The 20,589-nt window shown below is 47.1% G+C and overlaps 1 protein-coding gene across 8 annotated transcripts in view; it reads left to right on the plus strand.

Moving 5' to 3' along the window:
- The window catches only part of PDLIM1 (PDZ and LIM domain 1), a 426,157-nt gene that overhangs the window by 110,064 nt on the left and 295,504 nt on the right, over window positions 1-20,589 (plus strand). The gene's annotated exons all lie outside the window — the stretch shown is intronic.

Genomic DNA, 20,589 nt, shown 5'->3' on the forward strand with positions numbered 1-20,589 from the left:
ACTTCGGGTACAAATTCAACTTTGCGAAGTCTCACATTGCGGAATATACAGTGTTGTTCTTGGGATACAAACTCAACAATGAAGGTCGAGGATTGGCTCCGCACTTCCTAGAGAAATGCGCATGCCTACGTGCTCCTACGACACTGAAGAAATTACAATCTCTGCTGGGCTTTCTGAATTTCGGTCGAACGTACATTCCTGATTATGCCCAGCGTATCAAGCCGCTTTATGCCTTGGTACAACCTACTTTTTCCAAATCATGTTGGCTGCCAGAGCATTCAGCTATATTGCAATCATTGCAAGCTGATCTTCTTGCTTCAAAATACTTACTGACGCGTGATAACCACACTAACCTGGTGATAAGAATTGTGCCAGGCGCAGTGGGTTTCACATACTTAACGTTCAATGAGGGCGACACCGTCCCCATTGCCTACAAATCACACTTGTACACTTCGGCTGAACTGCGATTTTCCACTGTCGAGAAACTTTTGATGGCAGTACAGATGGCGATTCTGAACGAGCGAGCGCTATCGCAAGGTAAACGCATGTTGGTAGTAACACCATATCCTGCCCTTGAGGCGGTGACGAAAGCAAGTGTACCTAATTCTAAAGCTTTGCATCCAAGGTGGATACAATGGGCCACTTCCTTGACATCGCCTGACGTCACATATATCTTTGACGCGGCACTTCAGACTCAGGAGTTTTTGCAGTATGAATTCGTTCATCCAGCTCCTCTGTCTTTGCGCCCGCTCGAGGATTACCATTGTGTCATTTACACTGACGGTTCTGCGCAACTGGATCGAAGCATGCCTATTCAGCGGCCTGCGCAATTGTGGTCGGTACTTTCGTGAATGGTGAATTCCAATCCGATGTCGTGCATACGCAGTCATTGGGTGATTGTACCGCACAGTTGGCGGAGCTTCGTGCTCTGGTGCTTGCACTGGAGTTTGCTGATCCCCGAGTCACTACTCTTATAGTGAGTGACTCATTTTATTGTGTCCAATCTTACAACGACAATCTACATTTTTGGTCTCGGAATGACTACCATGATTCCAAAGGTAGCCCGATTAAGCATAAAACGCTTTGGGTTCGAGTGGCGGAACTTAAAGAACATCTGCCTCTCGTGAATGTAATTCACACTCTTGGTCACCAACGGGTTGGTGTCCATGCTGTTGGCAACAGCCTTGCTGACGAGGCAGCAAAAACAGCAGTGGCAACATACTTAGTAGCAGCAGTTACAAGATCCAAAAGTAAGATCGATGATGACATCTTGGCAGCTATTGCTGCTACAGAGAAGGGAACAAAATATCCAAGAGGTTTCCCTTCTCATTACCATTATCGCTTAAGTCCTGATAACGTCCCATTAGTGAAGATTAACGACTTTGGTGACAGATTGATTCCCAACGCGGACTGCAGACCATCTTTGATATTAGCAGCTCACGAGGGCATGGCATCCGCGCACGCCGGCGTTGCAGCTACTGTATCTCTGTTACAACAACGTTACTGGTGGTGCGGTTTATATAAACAAGCGCGTGCTTATGTTCTTAATTGTGACATTTGCCAGCAGATAAAACCTTCAACTGTGGCGCGCCCACCACAAACTCAGTTGTACATATCTAATAAACCACTGGGTTGTGTTTATTTAGATCATTGCGGTCCATTTACCTCTGATACTGCGTACAAATACATCTTGGTTGCAGTGGATTCGTGCACACGTTTTCTGTGGGTGTGGCCGCAAAGGAGTGCTGATGCCCGTACTGTCATCAAGTGTTTGCGTGTCTTTGTTGGAAGTTTTGCATGTGGTACCTTTCATTCTGATCAGGGCCCTGCGTTCGCCTCTAGGGCGTACAAAGAAGCCATGAGAAATTTGGGGGTCCAAGTCAAATTTTCGTCTCCATACCGACCTGAGGGTAATAGTGTAGTGGAGCGGATGAACCGTGATTTAAAGCAATCTTTGACAGCCAGGGTTTTAGGTACTGGCCGGAACTGGCTAGCCCACTTATATGGCGTGCAACGTGCACTTAATAATCTCCCTAGAAGGTCTCTGGGTGGGCGGACCCCATACATGATGCTCTTTGGCATACGAATGTTTGTCCCGGACCTTGATGGTCTAGACATGGCGGCGTCGACCGCACCCTTTGACGTAGATGATCACTGTGCTGTATTGCAGAATCTTCAAGAAGCCAGAGACAGTCTAGCGAAGGAACACGTACCCTCCACATCTGATGCTGCGCTTCAGATTCCGGTAGTCGGCTGGCTACCTCGAGTTGGTGATCTGGTCCGTGAGAAGGTGGAGAACAAGAAGGAGTTTGGCCCCTCTTATCGTGCACCAGTTCCAGTGCTTGGAATACAGGGTACACGTACAGTCATTCTACCTCCACTTCCTGGTCGAAAGGATAACAGGTACATCTCTATTGACAATGTCAAGCTACAGCGAGTGGCCGATTCTCCTTAGTATGACACCGGCAGTTTCTTGCCCTTCGATGCTGAGAAATTCTGTTGTGGTCCCAGCTTCTAACACCTTGCCTGATGTTGCCGTCGAGATGCATACAGTTACTGGTCCTTTATTGCCACCGACACCTGGTGGTCTACCTGAAGATATTGAGTATGCTTATCCTGCGGATGTTCCATTGCCTGTTTTACAATCCACCACAGTTACCCAGTCACGATACTCTTTTGACTCTAATTCAATGACTTCCATTGCCCCATCCAAAGTTTAGATTTTTGTGGCCTGGTTCAAAAGACATTTTTTAATTCCCCCTTGAACTTACATTTGGCTGGTGCTCATATGTATTTTTTTGTTTATGTCCATTGGCTTTGTGGTAGTGTTTTTTAGACTTATCAATGGACACTACCTGAAAGAAAGATCTACAATTTGACTAATTGATGCAACTTTGGCCCCCCACTCCTCATCACATATCATGAAAAGGGACCAGAGTTTTGTGAACATTACTGCCTGGCCTGTACGTGATGGGATCGCTTGGGATGCTGTAAAATTTCAAATTCATGGCCCCACTGAAGTAATCAATGTGCCAAATGTATTTCGTGTTTCTATGGGGGATGTAGTCAAGCAGAACATCCACTCAGATGATTGGGATGTACAAGCAATAGAAGCACTGTTTTCTGATTTGAAATATTATGCTGCATTTGATGCTGAAGATTTGTATTTAGATACTGCTAATTATGATGAGCAATTTTGCTATCAACATTATGGCACGCATTTCCTACACAAAGCAAATACGTTTAGAAATTATGTAAATTATACACAATGGGAACAGTGTCCCGCCCCTAGGCTGGGCAGCTCCACCACGTTAGTGGACAAATTCACATATTTTTCTGATTTCAGTGTGTCGAACTCGGCCTCCTTTTATTTTAAGGTTGCGGCTGAGTCTGCTTCTAAGGTTAGACTGACACACACCAAATTGTTGTATTCCAAGTCCTTTATGGACAAATTGGCAATTGGAGGATATGATCTGTGGAAAGCTACTATCGATCTTAAGTCGGTTTGGGGTTCTAAACCGTGGCAGGTACAGGGAACAGAAGCTTTGCATCGTGCCTGCCTCATCCCGAACCACATGTTATTTTTAAATTCGTCAATTTTTCAGACCACCTGTTTTGGATTGGCTACTTCTAAAAAATTAAATTCTCCCTCCATTCTGGGTCTGGGTGCTTATCCTAATTGGGGTAATCATACGGATCTGTCCCTTGCTACGTTGCAGTCATACATTTCCAACACATCCTTCAATATTTCTGAATTAAATCCGGAAGGGTGGTTGGTGTGGCAAACAAGTTCAGATTCCTGTCAACATCGGTTTCTGGACTTAGCACCGGGGTATACACAAGTTCGTGTAGACCCCCATTTTGAGTCTTCTCACACTGTAACTACCTACTCAGTAGGGAAGTTATGCCAATCTTGGTTGCAACATTCCACCTTAGCATCTGTTAAACTTCATTTATCACAATTAAAAGACAAAATAGATTTGAATGATTTTGTTAAGGGTCCTGCGGTTGGCAGGTCCAAAATATGGGTATATGCTATTTACAACGAAGTTTGGATGCTATCACAGATTGAGGCTGCATCCAGATTACGAGCTATTGATCAAGCCAATATGGAGAAGGTTTTGGCTGTAATAGATAATAGCATTAACACCCTGTCTTCCAGAATCTATACCTTCGATAATATTGTTTCATCTGTGGTAGACATTGTGCAGGATGATTTGTCTGTTTTGTATCATGGTCAGAATCAATTGCGTTCCATTATGCAGTTTGCATGGACATTGCAAATGTTAAAGGCTGGGAAAGGCCCTTGGGATTACATGAATACTTCATCTTTGTTCCTCCCTTTTAATTTAACTGTAAAACAACAATTTATGTCCATGAAAGATGCGACATATTCATTGCTGCACATTGAAAAGTTAGAACCTTTACCTTTCTCTGTTGCCGAATTAAACTCCGCTGTGTGGCTTATCCACGGGTTGATCACATTACTATTCCCCCTGTTTAAGTTCAGTTCGTGCATGAAACATTATGCCCTTGGCAGATATGAAAAGCTTGGTACTGCCTTCCTGCACGAAGTTTGGTCACTCCCATTCACGTATAGATGTGTGAGGGACGGAAAAGAGGTATACTTAAATGGTGAAGAGTGCACTTCCACTCCGGATCACTCTGTAGTGTGTAGGCACATTCAATTGCATGGTGCATGTAATGTGCACGCTTCTAATTTAGCTTGCGTCCTGAAAGGTATCCCTGTACCAGTTATAACACCGTCTTTTACGCTGCTTGCTAACGGTAGTTATTTGCTGTTGAATATGAAGCTTGCTGTGGGATGTTAGTGGGAATTCCCTACATAGTGACTGTATCACATAGGGTAGTTTGCTGTAATAACGTCCTTTTCCCACCCCCGCATGGACGGCTCGATGTATCCATCTGGCCTTCCATTCCAACCTTGAAAGCAGAGTTCAATAAGATGAGCAGAATAAGGGCTCTATTGTCTCAAAAAGAAGACGCGTTGACATCGTCCAGGGAAACATTTGTCCTTCACGTAGCAAATACGCGCACAGAGGTGCAAGCGCTCTTGAATACTGATCTCCCACTTCATTTTGGGGCCCTGATTCACACTATCTTTAATGCCTCGTCAACAAGTGGCCTGGCTCATTTTTTTTAAATTGTGCGCTCCGGCCTCGTGACCTCCTTTCAAACTATTTTTTGTGTGATCCCGGCATTTTTTTATTCGATTTTTTTCCAGCGTCTTCGGAGGTCTCCCTTTGCTTCTCGCCCTTGTAGCTGGGGTGCTTTTGTGGATCTGCGTACTACGCTATGGATGCACAACTTGCGTCACACGACAGCAGGTCCCGGCTGCTCCATCTTCGTAACCGGATGCTTGAATACTATGGCACTTTACCACTGGCGACCTTAAGCATAGCCTATGGATTGTCCTTCCGGTTTCCCTACTTTACGTGTGTGCAGCCTGTCTTTCATTGCCTAGATTGTCCATTCCAATGGGCTGTGGATTTGTGTCTGTCGAACTCGGTGTCTCCTGCCCCGGATTATGATCGGCTGATGAGCCCCTTAGTGGCTCATGAGTTGGCCTGTTCTGGCGTCAGGATTATGGCCTGTGGAGCAGCACATGGAGTCCTTGGGAATTGGGACATCGGAACGGCTGCAGCCGAATTCTTAGCGAGAAGTTATCTTGAAGAACACACCAGTTGTCCTCGCATGGTGCTGAAAGCTCCGGTTGTCGAGGAACATGTGTGGATTGACTTTTTTGCACCTTCATTTCGTCATATGTCCTTCAATGATGTTTTTTTTTATTCTTTACATGGTTTCTTTCAATCCTTTTTTTTTTTTTTTTGTTTTTTCTCTTCGAACTTTTTCACTTACCTTATTTGGACTTACAGTTCATGCCCTTGGTTCCGTTCTATCAAACTTGAACTCTGCGTTCTTGCAAGTGCACCCCTACTGGTTAGTGGTCCGATGAAGGGGGGGTGTAGTGAAGATTGCTATCTATATACGTACAATGCTAAGTTAGCACAACCGCATTAGATGTTAGAAAGCCATCTTGCCGCTTTTGCACACGACACTGTAGTTACATGTTATTAATTGAGAAATGCTTGCTCGACTTTGCTTCACATGAGAACTGTCTGTTGTTCACATCCCAAACAGTGAGCAGCGACCTTGGTCAGAACATTGTGTAAAGAAACAGTCTGGGTCGCTAGACGGTGCATGTTGTTGGGTGCAGGTTGATCGGCCCACTATTTAGCTATAACACGCACGCAGCTGCAAATACCTGAAAGTCGGGTGTTTTTAATATTGCAGTGTTGCATGTTTTTCATTACATTCGGAAGAAGAGCTTTCCCAGGAGCAGAGTCTAGCTGATCCTGTGATGTGATCTCACTGAGCTGATCTTTACGGTATGGGGTTACCCATTCAAGCCTAGAGACCTTTTATTAGTCTAATAATAATAATATTAGTTTATTAGCGAAAGGAAGGTGGCTGATATCCACTGTCATTTTAGTATGATTACTCCTTTCATTTTCTATGGTATTGTAACTATGCTGATGGTTTTGATCTTAATCATTTGTCTGCTTATGTTAGCCAAAGTACTGCATCTTAGGACACGAGGTTTATAAAATAAACTCTTTAAACTTTACCGTGTCTCTGTTTATTCTGTTGTGGACTGATATGAGAATAATTACGAACAGGTATTTCTGATTCCCACCATTCCTGAGAATACCCTAAGTCGCTTGTTCTGGGTTGTCTATATATTGGGACCGCCGAGATAAACCTCGGATAACGAATGGGACACTGATGCTGGTCGGATAAGGGGTTCTGGGTTCTGAGGTGAGTTTTTGGTACACCACAATTCACTGAGGTCCTGGTTTCCTGTGCATAGTTTTCTGCATAAGCAGAATCCCTGCAACAGCTGTGTTGTCCCCCCTGGAAGCGGAAGCGGAGTGGGCTGCTCCAACGTACGCCACTCCAGCATATGAGTATGAATAAATAGACCAGGCCCTAGGCGTGGTTCACTTGTGGGAATACCAACGAGTCTGTCAGAACAGCAGCCCTCATCTGGCACGTGGCAGCTTCCTATAACCGCGGGCCTCCTCGACACAGGGACCCTGCGAACCCAGCGGCACAGCACCGCAGACTTATGTCTGTACCGACTACTGCCTTCGATCTACACTACGGACAGCACGGCTCACAATTCAGATGTAGGGGCAATTGCAGATATCGCAGTCCAGTTCTCAAGACACGTTGCTCCCAGTGCGGCCCACCCAGACCACGCAGCATCACAGGGTGCGCACACGCTGTGTGTTTCAGGTACTACTAGCTCACTGCACCATAAGTCATCGCCACGTGGCCTTATCAATGCAGAATTCTTTAGACAAAACACATTGCTCCCAGTGCGGCCCGCCGGGACCACGTCTCATTGCAGGGTGCGCACACGCTGAGTACTCCAAGTGCCACTAACTGTGCAGCTCAACTCAACGCCATGTGGCTGTGCGCTCATCCTGACCGTTGCCTCCGCCCTACACTGGAGTTACATGGTTCACAATTCAACATTAGTAGCGACGCAAATTGTGTAAGAGACTATAATGGGTTAAAAAGACCAAATGTTCCCAATCTGTGCAGCTCAAGTCAACGTCACCTGCCTGTGGGCCTTTGCTGACTGCTGCCTCCGGCCTACAGTGTGGAAGACCGGCGACACGTGGTGCCAACTAACCCTGTTCAACACAAGCCGATCCCACATGTGTAACTGTCTCCTGAGTCCTCAATGGCAGCGATCACAGCAACAGACTCCCTTCGATCACCGAGGGGTGTTTCCACATGGTAGATCGGCGACACGTGGTGCCACTGAACCTGTACTACGCAAGGTTTGTTTGGGTCACCAAAGTATGCACGTGGCTGTGTACACTAGCTCACCGCTACCTCTGCCCTACACTGTTGGCGACCGGCGACAAATGGTACCACTAACCGTCTTCAACACAAGCCAATCCCACATGTGGAACTGTGTCCTGAGTCCTGAATGGCAGTGACCCCAACTTGCCAGCCACCACAGCACCAGACTCCCTTTGATGAGTGTGGCGTATTTGCTTATCGAAGTCATCAATGTGGAAAGTATTGCCGACGAAAAGAACGCAAAAGATAAATTTTACACAAACTGTCGATTTCCCTTTCCACGTCCAGTAATTTCCAAAGGAACAGTGAACAGTTTTATGTCAGCAATGAGACATACCATCACTCGAAAATCACCCAAAAATACTTACAATTTAAAAAGAACAGAAGCATCAAAGTACAATAATGATTACAATACGGAGATTTTGAAGATGTGAAATGCAAATATGAACATACAATATGATGTACATAACTCAATTGCTGTTTCTCACTATGCCACGTCATATATTACCAACTCTGAGAAGACAGAATTGTAAGAAATGTGGGAAGAAATTTCACAGGAGAAGACACTTAGGAAAAAAAATGTACAGCTTCAGTTTGAAGATACTTTCACATCGAGAAATTGGATCCTACCAATGTTCGGATCGATAGACATCTGCAAGTTTATATTCAAAGTCAACAGGAACCATCTGGATAAGTCTAGGTTTTCCTGCGGCACGAAATCGAGTTTTAATATAAATGTTATAAAACAAATTTGTGGGGATATAGACTTACGTTTCTTTGCTAGTCAAGAGAACTGTACAGAAAATAACAGTTGGATATGTCTAGGTGTTGATCAACAAATGGAAGATAATACTGTTGTGAAGTTTGAAAAAGAAATAACAAAGTTTAAAGTAGTTTCTTGTGAAAATCCCAACAATGTTTATATTTATTGCCGACGTACTCATTATAAAATTCAAACTAGGAATGTAGATGTACTACCACTAACCCTGTTCAACACAAGCCGATCCCACATGCGTAACTGTGTCCTGAATGGCAGTGACCCCATGTCCGTAGCAGCAACCACAGCAGCATACTCTTTGATCAGTTAGACATATTTCCATATGCAACGGCGGCGGCACGTGGTGCCAATAACTCTGTTCAACACAAGTCGATCCCACATGTGTAACTGTGTCCTGAGTCCTGAATGGCAGTGACCCCAACTCCGTACCACCACACTCCCTTTGATCAGTGAGGGGTATTTCCATATGCAACTACAGACTCCAGTAGGCAAGTAAGTATCACAGCCCTACACCCTACATATTATCCTTTTAGTATCCTTGCATCAAGATCTTTTTTTTTTTATATCAGTTATAGCTTTACTACAATGACCAAATTAATCTTCAAATGAAAACTAAAATGGAATAGCAGTCTACATTGCAGGCAGTACAGCACGCAATTCCATTTTTAAATGCTAATTTCTAACAGCAAATAGTACTCTGAAAATACAACACTTCGTCAGTGTATTCTATATTTATTTCATCTTTTCATCATACGCCTGGAAATTATTTCTTCATTCATTAACTACAGAGTCCACTAGGCAAGTAACTATTACAGGCCTCAAATCTACATAATACTTTTAGTTTCCTTTCTTTTTTACTTTTTTTTTTATATCAGTTATACCTTTAGTACAATCACCAAATTCATTTTCAAGTACAAACGAACACTCTGCAGTCTACACTGCGGGCAGCAGACCTCGCAATTTGAATTTTGGACATGTGGTGCCAACTAACACTGTCCAATACAAGCCGATCCCACATGTGTAACTGTGTCCTGAGTCCTGAATGGCAGTGACCCCAAGTCCATGGCAGCCACCACAGCAGCAAACTCTCTTTGATCAGTTAGACATATTTCCATATGCAGAGACCCAAAACTTCATGGCAGCGACCACACCACCACACTCCCTTCAATTAGTGAGGAGTACTTTCATATTGAAGGCTGGCGATAAGTGGTGCCACTGAACCTGCACTACGCAGGCCGGTGAAGCCACCAACGTATGCATGTGGCTGTGGACCCATGCTCACCGCTACCTCTGGCCTACACTACGATCAGAAGGCCTCACAATTCAAATACAGTCGTAATTCCACATGACTCAGTCCTATAGCCAAGACACATTGCGCCCAGTGCGGCCCGTCCACATCAAGCATCATCACAGGCTCATACACTCTCAATACTTCTGGCGCCACTCTTCCTCTTTAACAGAAGCCGATCCCACTACAGAGTCCACTAGGCAAGTAACTATTACAGGTCTCAAATCTACATAATATACTTTTAGTTTCCTTTCTTTTTGAGCATTTTTAATATCAGTTATACCTTTAGTACAATCACCAAATTCATTTTCAAGTACAAACGAACACTCCGCAGTCTACACTGCGGGCAGCAGACCTCGCAATTTGAATTTTGGACACGTGGTGCCAACTAACACTCTCCAATACAAGCCGATCCCACATGTGTAACTGTGTCCGGAGTCCTGAATGGCAGTGACCCCAAGTCCGAAGCAGCAACCACACAAGATACTCCCTTCGATTTGCGAGGCATATTTCGATATGCAAGGCCGGCGACACGTAGTCCCACTAACCCTCTTTAACACAAACCGATCGCACATGTGTAACTGTGTCCTGAATCCTGAATGGCAGTCACCCCAACTTCGTGGCAGCGCCCACAGCACCAGACTCCCTTTAGTCTTATTTGTTGTTCTTTTCTTTAAATACATTTTTTTATATGTAAATCTATACATGTCTAAGACTCTTCTTTGTCCAACCGCACAGGGACACTTCCGGGCCCAAGAAGGTTGTTGGGGGTATGATGGTAATGTGGGAAGAGGGTGACTTGCCTGCTTATGTGGGGAGAGGCAGCGTCAAAGGGGTATCATTCACAGAAAGAACTCCAATATGTTTTCACAAATACCTCGGACAAATGCCAGCTTTCGGACTGATTCACAAAATGATTTTTCAATTCTTATGTAGTGTGAGTTATGAACAGTTCGCACCCAGGCTCGCAGAGGGACAGCTGCGGCCCGTCCACTCCACTCACAGATGCAGTACTACGAGCCGTCCGTGCCATTGTAGCTATCCCTGCCCTGTTCCGTCGTACGCCACGCCACTCAGATTACGTTCCGACGATGCCCCCTCATACCTACTTGTCGCAGGCGTTCTCGATGTTGGTGTGCAGGTCAGTGGTCTAGTTCTCAGCATCTCACAGCCACTCCCTGAGGGCAGGTGTGCACACACACCACACCCATCCGGCATATGTGTCACAGGCCATGTGACCACGCAAATATAATAGATCGACAACGTCACATCCTTTATTGCCGGTGCTGACTAGATGACAGACGCTCCACGTGTCTCAACCATAAAGAGTCTTTCAAAACTTGCGCACCCTAATTTGTATAGCCCTCAGGGGCCTACCACCCCCTTGGCGCGGACTTCATATGCACAGGGTTAGTACCACCCGAAGCTTATATGGCCATCAGGGGCCTACCACCACGTGGCACGAACGTAACTTCCACAGGCTTAGTGGCCGCAAAAGCTGATGTGGTCTCTGCCATTGATGACTCAGGACTCAGTGACATGTGCGAGATCTGCCGGGCCGTGTAGAAGATGATCTGGTCTCCGCCATTCAGGACTCAGGACTCAGCGACATCTGTGCGATCCGCCAAGCACCTGATGTGGTCTCCGCCATTCATGACTCAGGACTCAGCGACATATCTGGAATGCGTGGAGTTTTGACGGGCATGTGGAGTGCCCACTGCTGCACACTTCGGTGGCACCAGGTAATTATATGCTCATGGATGCGCAGGGGCGGCAGTGTTTCTTTCTCTCTCCCTCTCCCTCTCCCTCTCTCTCTCTCTCTCTACCCCTCTCTCTCTCTCTCTCTCTCTCTCTCCCTCTCTCTCTTTCTCCCCCCCTCTCTCTCTTTCTCCCCACCTCTCTATCTCTCTCTCCCCCCTCTCTCTCTCTCCCCTCTCTCTCTCTCCCCCTCCCTCTCTTCCTTCTTTTCCTTCTATCTCTCTAACTTCTCCCTTTCTCACTCCCTTTCTTTCCCTCCTTCTCTGGCTTTTTTTTCTTCTCTTTTTCTCTGTCTCTCTCCTTTGATATGCGCATTACATGCGTCCTTATTTTGTGCTTTATTTTCCAGGCTCTGTCATCCACATCCATGGTCCCCACAGCAGTGTTTCACCTTGTTATTTTGTATTTTTTTTTATACATTTTGTTTATTACTTTATAGTTGATATATGTTAATAAAAAAATAAAGTTTGGAAAAAAAAATAACGTTTCTGGATGTTTTCTTAACTGCTGTGTAACTCTTTCTGGTTCTTATTACTGTTATTTGATCAAGTCCACCACGGTCTTAAATTTTGGAGGACTTATCGCGGGAATACTGATGATGTCTGCAGTTTCCACCAACTTCTGAATAGTGTGTTAGATTTATCTCAACTTTACTTCCATTAAAGTGCTGATAATGAAATGCAGACTAGCCGTTCCCGTGCAAAAAGACATGAGGTGCACCTTTGTGATTTATTCTAAATACTAAAATCCTGTATTGAATTGCACTGACGTAGTGGCTGCAGCCACAGTGTACACACAAAATCATTTACGAAACCTCGTTGTATTTATATTGATTGGGAATTGGGCATCAGGTGCTGGATCTTGACGAGATACACTGCCCAGTTCGTATATTGTCCTGCAAACGCAAAAAATCACATCACAACTTTCACACCAACTGCAATGCGAAACAAATTCCGGCAATAAGCCACGTTAGCACCAGGGATTTTACACCTGCTTTCTGATGGTGTTAAGCAGGACGACTACCTGCACCATGAGAGAGAACACAGCCAAGAGCCACACCAGAACACCCACAGGTGCCATAGAATAAATGAGCATGATACAGGGATACCCATGAGGGCCACAAGACTCTTCGGAACAACTCCGGGACCGCCAACGCCCCCCAAACCCACATCTGAGCAAGTGTGTCCCTCTGGTCATTGTGTTAGCATGATAGGCACCAGCCCTGCAACATCACAGTGTGCGATCACCTCAGCGTTGGCAGTGAGCCTGGACATGTAGCTACGCACGCATCCTCCTGCATGCACAACCGGCGTGTGCTGGTCCGGAGTACACAGGTCAGCGCAGGGCTATGCCTATCCGACAATGGGTACGGGGTGTCTCGGACATCTCCGTGTTCAGGAAGTGCGGTAAGTGTTTCTCTGTGTTCTGGTGTGGCCTGCCACAAGGGCCGCAGCAGTCGATGTTGTAAAGTGGCATGCACCACCTCCAAACGGCACTGTGATGGTGTCGTTGGAATCCAGCAGCACATGCACAAATAGGCATTACAATGGTGTGCCGTACGAGTGCACGAGATACAACAGCGCACCGTACAAAAGTGTGGGAGCTTGTGGGAGGGAGGAGCAGCTGTTTGCAACGTAACACAGTGAACTCGCCCATGTGCTGGGCATCTCATCCATGATGGCCACGGTCGCAGACATCCCACAACACCAACGACCCGCCTTTGTACACATCCTCTATGAATGCAGCGTGGTTTTTACTTCTATGCTCGTTCACTGGTGTGATGTTGGCGAGTTGTGTGACTTGTGCTCCTTGTTGGTGTGTTTCATTTTGGCCATTGTTTGTCTATACTTGTGCTATACTTAATTGTGCATGTCTGCCATTCTGCCCATCTCGCCCCGTCCCCCCACTCCCTGCTTCTTCCGCTTCCTCTTCCTGGTGCTGTTCTGTCTTTAATTTTGTTGCTCCACACATAAATACATGTAAAGAACAAATTAGAATAGTTCCTTGATTCTTTTAGGTTTCAAAACTCCTCTCTCTTGGTTTCTTTTTATTGTTCCATATAAACAGTTTTTTTAAAATATTCAACAACACATAGAAGTCAGAAGTGCAACGTATTCTATCAACACACTTTCTAGAACATTCTACAACACGTGCAGGTTAAAAGTTCATCAATCTTTTTAAACTTAACCATATTTTTTTGCAACATTTTCTCGAACATTTAACGGCACGTGCAGGTTAAAAGTTCACGATTGTTTTAAGTTCGAACAGTGCCTTCCAAATGCAAGTACAGGTGTGGTTGAGTTGACAACTTTTATCCTATGATATGTACTCCAAGTTGAAACTGCTTTTTCTTAACCAATCACAAAGATGCTTTTCCACAAAATGAATGTGCACCCTACTTTTAAAATATAATGCTTTCGTCTCCCAATCACGTATTGTTTTGTATGGCAATAAAAAGTAGTTCCCCATCTTTAAACATATCTCTTATTCTACCAAGGAACTGCATGAGCTACAGACATCTTTCCATACCTTCCAGCCATACCTTCAAAATGCTAGCGTGGATCGTAGGACATAGCTATATTTTCTGGTGCAAGAGGTATGCAGAACAGAGACGTATTGACTTAGACCTAGGTTTACAAAATGTGGACATTAAATGGTTTGCACAGTGAGGATTGAAGTGGCACCAATTGTTGCCTTTGGTTAAAACCTGTTTTCATCTCCAACACTTTGACCTCATGATTGTGCACTGTGGTGAAAACGACCTAGGCACATTGACTGGGGTAGGTTTGGAAATGCTTATGAAGGACACCTTTGGACAATTGATGTTACTTTTCCCTCAAACTGTCTTTGTATATTCCAATATATGCCAAAGACAGAAGTGGAAATGGTCAAAACAATTTTGTCCTCAGATTGAAAAATCTAGGAAGAAACTCAACAAAGCTGTGTCTGCATACCTCAGAGACCACAAAATGGGGTCCATCTACAACAACAACATACGTTTTGATATGGCTGATATCTACAGAAGTGATGGAGTACACTTCACAGATCACGGAAATCGAGTTTCCTGAATAACTTGAAGCTGTGCATCCTCACTTATATGTAGCTCCAACTAATCAACACAAGGGCTCTTTTTAGAGCCACCCTATAACTGACAACTTAGGCCCGCTATTTTAGGGCCAGGTAACAGCAACTCCCGGACCCTCACCAAAATGTATTCTCCACACAGCTGTGAAGCAGCGGCCAGACCATCTGACTTTGCAGCACAGAGCTCTCGCTTTGATCACCACCTCTACTCCCCCATAGGGGTGAGTAGTTTGCGCTTTACAAATACCGTATTGATTTACCTTCGTACTCCCTGTACAACACCACCTAAGCACCATATACAAGTTGGACAAGTGTGACAGAGCGCCCAGAGCACATGACTTCACAGTATAGCAAACACAGGCTCACGGTTTCATACCAGAGTCCAGCAGCAGCTCAATTTAGCAGCATAACACTCTAGGCAATACCTCACTTAATTTCTGTACCCAGCACTTTCAGACCAGTAGGGGTCAGTAGTTCCCCGGCTTTACCCCGAGTCCGTCAGCAGCTCAGCTTATGCCCCTAGTGCCATCAGACCCGTAGGAGTGAATAGTTTGCACTTTACAAATACCAAATTGATTTGATATGCGCGAATTTACCTTTGCACTCCCTGTATAACACCCCCTAAGCACTATGCACAAGTTACAATGTTTGATACGAAAGTTCCTCCGAGTAGGTATAACTACATACTGACACCACTTGGACAGATATGGCACAGTGGCCAGAGCACATGACTTTACAGCATATGACACACTGTTTGGACTCACGCTTTCATCCCGAGTCTGGCAGCAGCTCAGCCTAGCACCATGAGACTGTACACAATACCTCACATATTTTCCGTACCCCAGGACTTTCAGACCAGTACAGGTCAGTAGTTCATCCTAGTAGGTATAAACACATGCTGACACTACTTCCACAGGTGTAGTGCAGTGGCCACGGCACATGACTTCACAGCATAAGACACAAAATTTGGGCTCACGCTTTAATCTCCGACTCCCGCACCAGCTCACCTTAGCAGCATCAGACTCTAGGCAATACCTCACTTAATTTCCGTAGCCCAGCACTTTTACACCGCTACGGGTGAATACTTCGCTTCACACCCCGTCAATAGCACACCCTAAACACACCACAGAGGTTACAGTGCTCATACCCTCCTCTTTCCCCCCACTTTTTTCACCCTTTTTTCCCTTACTCGCTTCGACGGAATCACAAAATGGCGGCCAACACTTCCTAGTTGCAACCGCTCGTAGCGCTCACAACCAATAAGCAGCACGCTCGTGCTCGTAACGCCTCAGCCAATCAGATGGCATAATTCCCAAATATTGATATCTGTAAATTTCGATATTTCTCAAAAACTACTGAACGGATTTAGACCAAATAAACAAAAGCATGCTTTCTAGACCAAGACCCTTCTCCCTGCCAAATTTGGGGTAATTCAGTTTACCTGTTCGACCTGTACCCCTTTTTTCTCTGCCCCCGCTTGCTGAATCGCCCCCAAACTTCCCACATAGGAGCTGATATGAACAAAGAATTAGTTTGGAAAATTTCATGAAGATTCATCAAACGACGCCAAAGTTATAAGCAAAACAAAAAATGCTCTTCCTATGGAAACTTGGTCCTAACTATAAATACCTACTGGCGACCGTCAGTAGGATATATATATATATTCACTTAAAAAACCATAGGTTTCACACATGTTATAGTTAGCTGGACATTTCACTCGTAAAAAACCATTGAAATTCCCCCGTTATAGTTAGTTCAGATAACTATAACTCGCGCTCATGACATGGTCAGTGACATCACTCAAGACATCACTGATGACATCATCCTTGTGATAGAGTGGCGGTTGCGCGAGTTATAGTTATCTGAACTAACTACAACGGGGGAATTTCAATGGTTTTTTACGAGTGAAATGTCCAGCTAACTATAACATGTGTGAAACCTATGGTTTTTTAAGTGAATTTGCAAGGTTTTTTAAATGCTAATTCCTAACTATAACGTGTGTGAAACCTATGGTTTTTTAAATGAATTTGTAAGGTTTTTTAAATGCTAATTTATGTATGTATTATTATATTTTTTATATATTTATTTTACAATAAACTACCTATGTATATAGTTATAGATTGAGGTGCCGATCACGATCCGGTAAAAAATTCCCCCGTGCGACTCGTATCGGGTCTTTTTACCGTACGAATCGTACAAGTGCCGTACGAACTGGCAATCACGATTCGCATGGTAAAAAGTCCATACGAACCGCACCGGGAATCATTCCCCACGCGTCCTCGGGTCGGAAAATGTGTCCGACACGTCCTCGGACGATTTACCTTACAAACGTAAAAATCCAAGTCCGACCGAGGAATCACGATCCATCCCGTGCGTCCGAGCCTACAACCGTATGGAAAAAACACCGTCCGCACCGAACACCAATAGCAACAATGGAGACATGTGCCCACATACGCGCCCAACACTCCCCCCAGCCCCCGTACGTCCGACACGTACCCCCCGTATATGTATACCCCCACCCGTCTATGTACACCCCAGTACGTTCCAGTCGTACCCCCACCCCAGTACGTGTCGTACCACCGTCAATGTACACCCCCCCACCCCTGTACGTGTCGTACCACCGTCTATGTACACCCCAGTACGTTCCAGTCGCACCCCCACCCCGTACGTGTCGTACCCCCCGTGTACCTACACCCCAGTACGTTCGAGCCACACCCCCACCCCAGTACGTGTCACAGCCCCGTCTACCTACACCCCAGTACGTTCCAGTCGTACCCCCACCCCAGTACGTGTCGTACCCCCCGTGTACCTACACCCCAGTACGTTCGAGCCACACCCCCACCCCAGTACGTGTCATAGCCCCGTCTACCTACACCCCAGTACGTTCCAGTCGTACCCCCACCCCAGTACGTGTCGTACCCCCCGTGTACCTACACCCCAGTACGTTCGAGCCACACCCCCACCCCAGTACGTGTCATGGCCCCGTCTACCTACACCCCAGTACGTTCCAGTCGTACCCCCACCCCAGTACGTGTCGTACCACCGTCAATGTACACCCCCCCACCCCTGTACGTGTCGTACCACCGTCTATGTACACCCCAGTACGTTCCAGTCGCACCCCCACCCCAGTACGTGTCGTACCCCCCGTGTACCTACACCCCAGTACGTTCGAGCCACACCCCCACCCCAGTACGTGTCACAGCCCCGTCTACCTACACCCCAGTACGTTCCAGTCGTACCCCCACCCCAGTACGTGTCGTACCCCCCGTGTACCTACACCCCAGTACGTTCGAGCCACACCCCCACCCCAGTACGTGTCATAGCCCCGTCTACCTACACCCCAGTACGTTCCAGTCGTACCCCCACCCCAGTACGTGTCGTACCCCCCGTGTACCTACACCCCAGTACGTTCGAGCCACACCCCCACCCCAGTACGTGTCATGGCCCCGTCTACCTACACCCCAGTACGTTCCAGTCGTACCCCCACCCCAGTACGTGTCGTACCACCGTCAATGTACACCCCCCCACCCCTGTACGTGTCGTACCACCGTCAATGTACACCCCCCCACCCCTGTACGTGTCGTACCACCGTCAATGTACACCCCCCCACCCCTGTACGTGTCGTACCACCGTCAATGTACACCCCCCCACCCCTGTACGTGTCGTACCACCGTCAATGTACACCCCCCCACCCCTGTACGTGTCGTACCACCGTCTATGTACACCCCAGTACGTTCCAGTCGTACCCCCACCCCAGTACGTGTCACAGCCCCGTCTACCTACACCCCAGTACGTTCCAGTCGTACCCCCACCCCAGTACGTGTCGTACCCCCCGTGTACCTACACCCCAGTACGTTCGAGCCACACCCCCACCCCAGTACGCGTCATAGCCCCGTCTACCTACACCCCAGTACGTTCCAGTCGTACCCCCACCCCAGTACGTGTCGTACCACCGTCAATGTACACCCCCCCACCCCTGTACGTGTCGTACCACCGTCAATGTACACCCCCCCACCCCTGTACGTGTCGTACCACCGTCTATGTACACCCCAGTACGTTCCAGTCGTACCCCCACCCCAGTACGTGTCGTACCACCGTCAATGTACACCCCCCCACCCCTGTACGTGTCGTACCACCGTCTATGTACACCCCCCCACCCCTGTACGTGTCGTACCACCGTCTATGTACACCCCAGTACGTTCCAGTCGTACCCCCACCCCAGTACGTGTCGTACCACCGTCAATGTACACCCCCCCCACCCCTGTACGTGTCGTACCACCGTCTATGTACACCCCCCCACCCCTGTACGTGTCGTACCACCGTCTATGTACACCCCAGTATGTTCCAGTCGTACCCCCACCCCAGTACGTGTCGTACCACCGTCAATGTACACCCCCCCACCCCTGTACGTGTCGTACCACCGTCTATGTACACCCCCCCACCCCTGTACGTGTCGTACCACCGTCTATGTACACCCCAGTACGTTCCAGTCGTACCCCCACCCCAGTACGTGTCGTACCACCGTCAATGTACACCCCCCCACCCCTGTACGTGTCGTAACACCGTCTATGTACACCCCCCCACCCCTGTACGTGTCGTACCACCGTCTATGTACACCCCAGTACGTTCCAGTCGTACCCCCACCCCAGTACGTTCCTGGCGCACCCCCAACACAACCTCCTAAGTACGGAGCGCACCCCATGCCCCAACATCACAACCGCATGTACGAGTCGTACAAAGCCACACACAAGGACCAAATCGTACAACCAAATGGCCCATGTACACACCGTACACACGCTCAAAACGCACGTACACAACAAGGACAAAACAAAACAACTCAACAATACACCATTCGAAAGGCACACAGCCACTAAACATGGCCAACAACCACTAAAATAACACAATCACTGACCTGCAACTGTCAAAAACAAACAGAGGCCCAATACACCACCACTCCTTATAACACACCCACCCAAAATTCAAACACTGCCACACCCACCGATGGACCAATAAAAAGGGCCCACACACACAAACCATGAGCCTTTGCAACAGACCCACTGCTGCCAGACACCACAGAACCAGACTACAAGCGACACCACATCTTACACTTGCACACCTTCACACGACCACCCTCACAAACACCCTCTCATCACATTCACACACACACACAACCATCCACACCCCCCCCCAACATCCACACACCCCCCACACCCACACCATCCCCACCCACACCCCTCACCATGCCCACTACCAAGAATCCAAAGTTCAGTCACCGAGAGTTGGAGGTCCTTGTTGATGAAATCCTCAGAGTCGAGCCACAGCTCTTTGGAACATTGGTCAGAAGCACCAGCCAGGCAGCCAAAACAGCCATGTGGCAGACCATCGTCGATGCTGTGAATGCTGTTGCGGACACCAGGAGGACCAAGCAGGATTGCCAGAACAGGTGGTACGATCTGCGGAGGAGGGTCAGAGCCAAGAGACAGGAGGAACACGACCAGGCCAACGCCACCGGAGGAGGGCCCTCCCGCAGACCCGTACAGTACCATCCCTGGGAGGAGAGGGTGATGGCCATACTGCCGGTGGAGGCAGTTGAAGGAGTAGAAGGACTCCGAGACCCGGGTGAGTACACAAACAACGCACCTCACATGGGGGGAACTGCAACCACAACCAAAATTAATAACAGGCACGCAACCACCACAAGCCATCGCATTACTCAACCACACTCCATGAGCAGGCACATGCCACTGCTGCCACCATGCCCCATGCACCCAGCTGGACAATG

Source organism: Triturus cristatus, chromosome 1_2 (genome assembly GCF_964204655.1).
Source record: "Triturus cristatus chromosome 1_2, aTriCri1.1, whole genome shotgun sequence".
Lineage (NCBI taxonomy): Eukaryota > Metazoa > Chordata > Amphibia > Caudata > Salamandridae > Triturus > Triturus cristatus.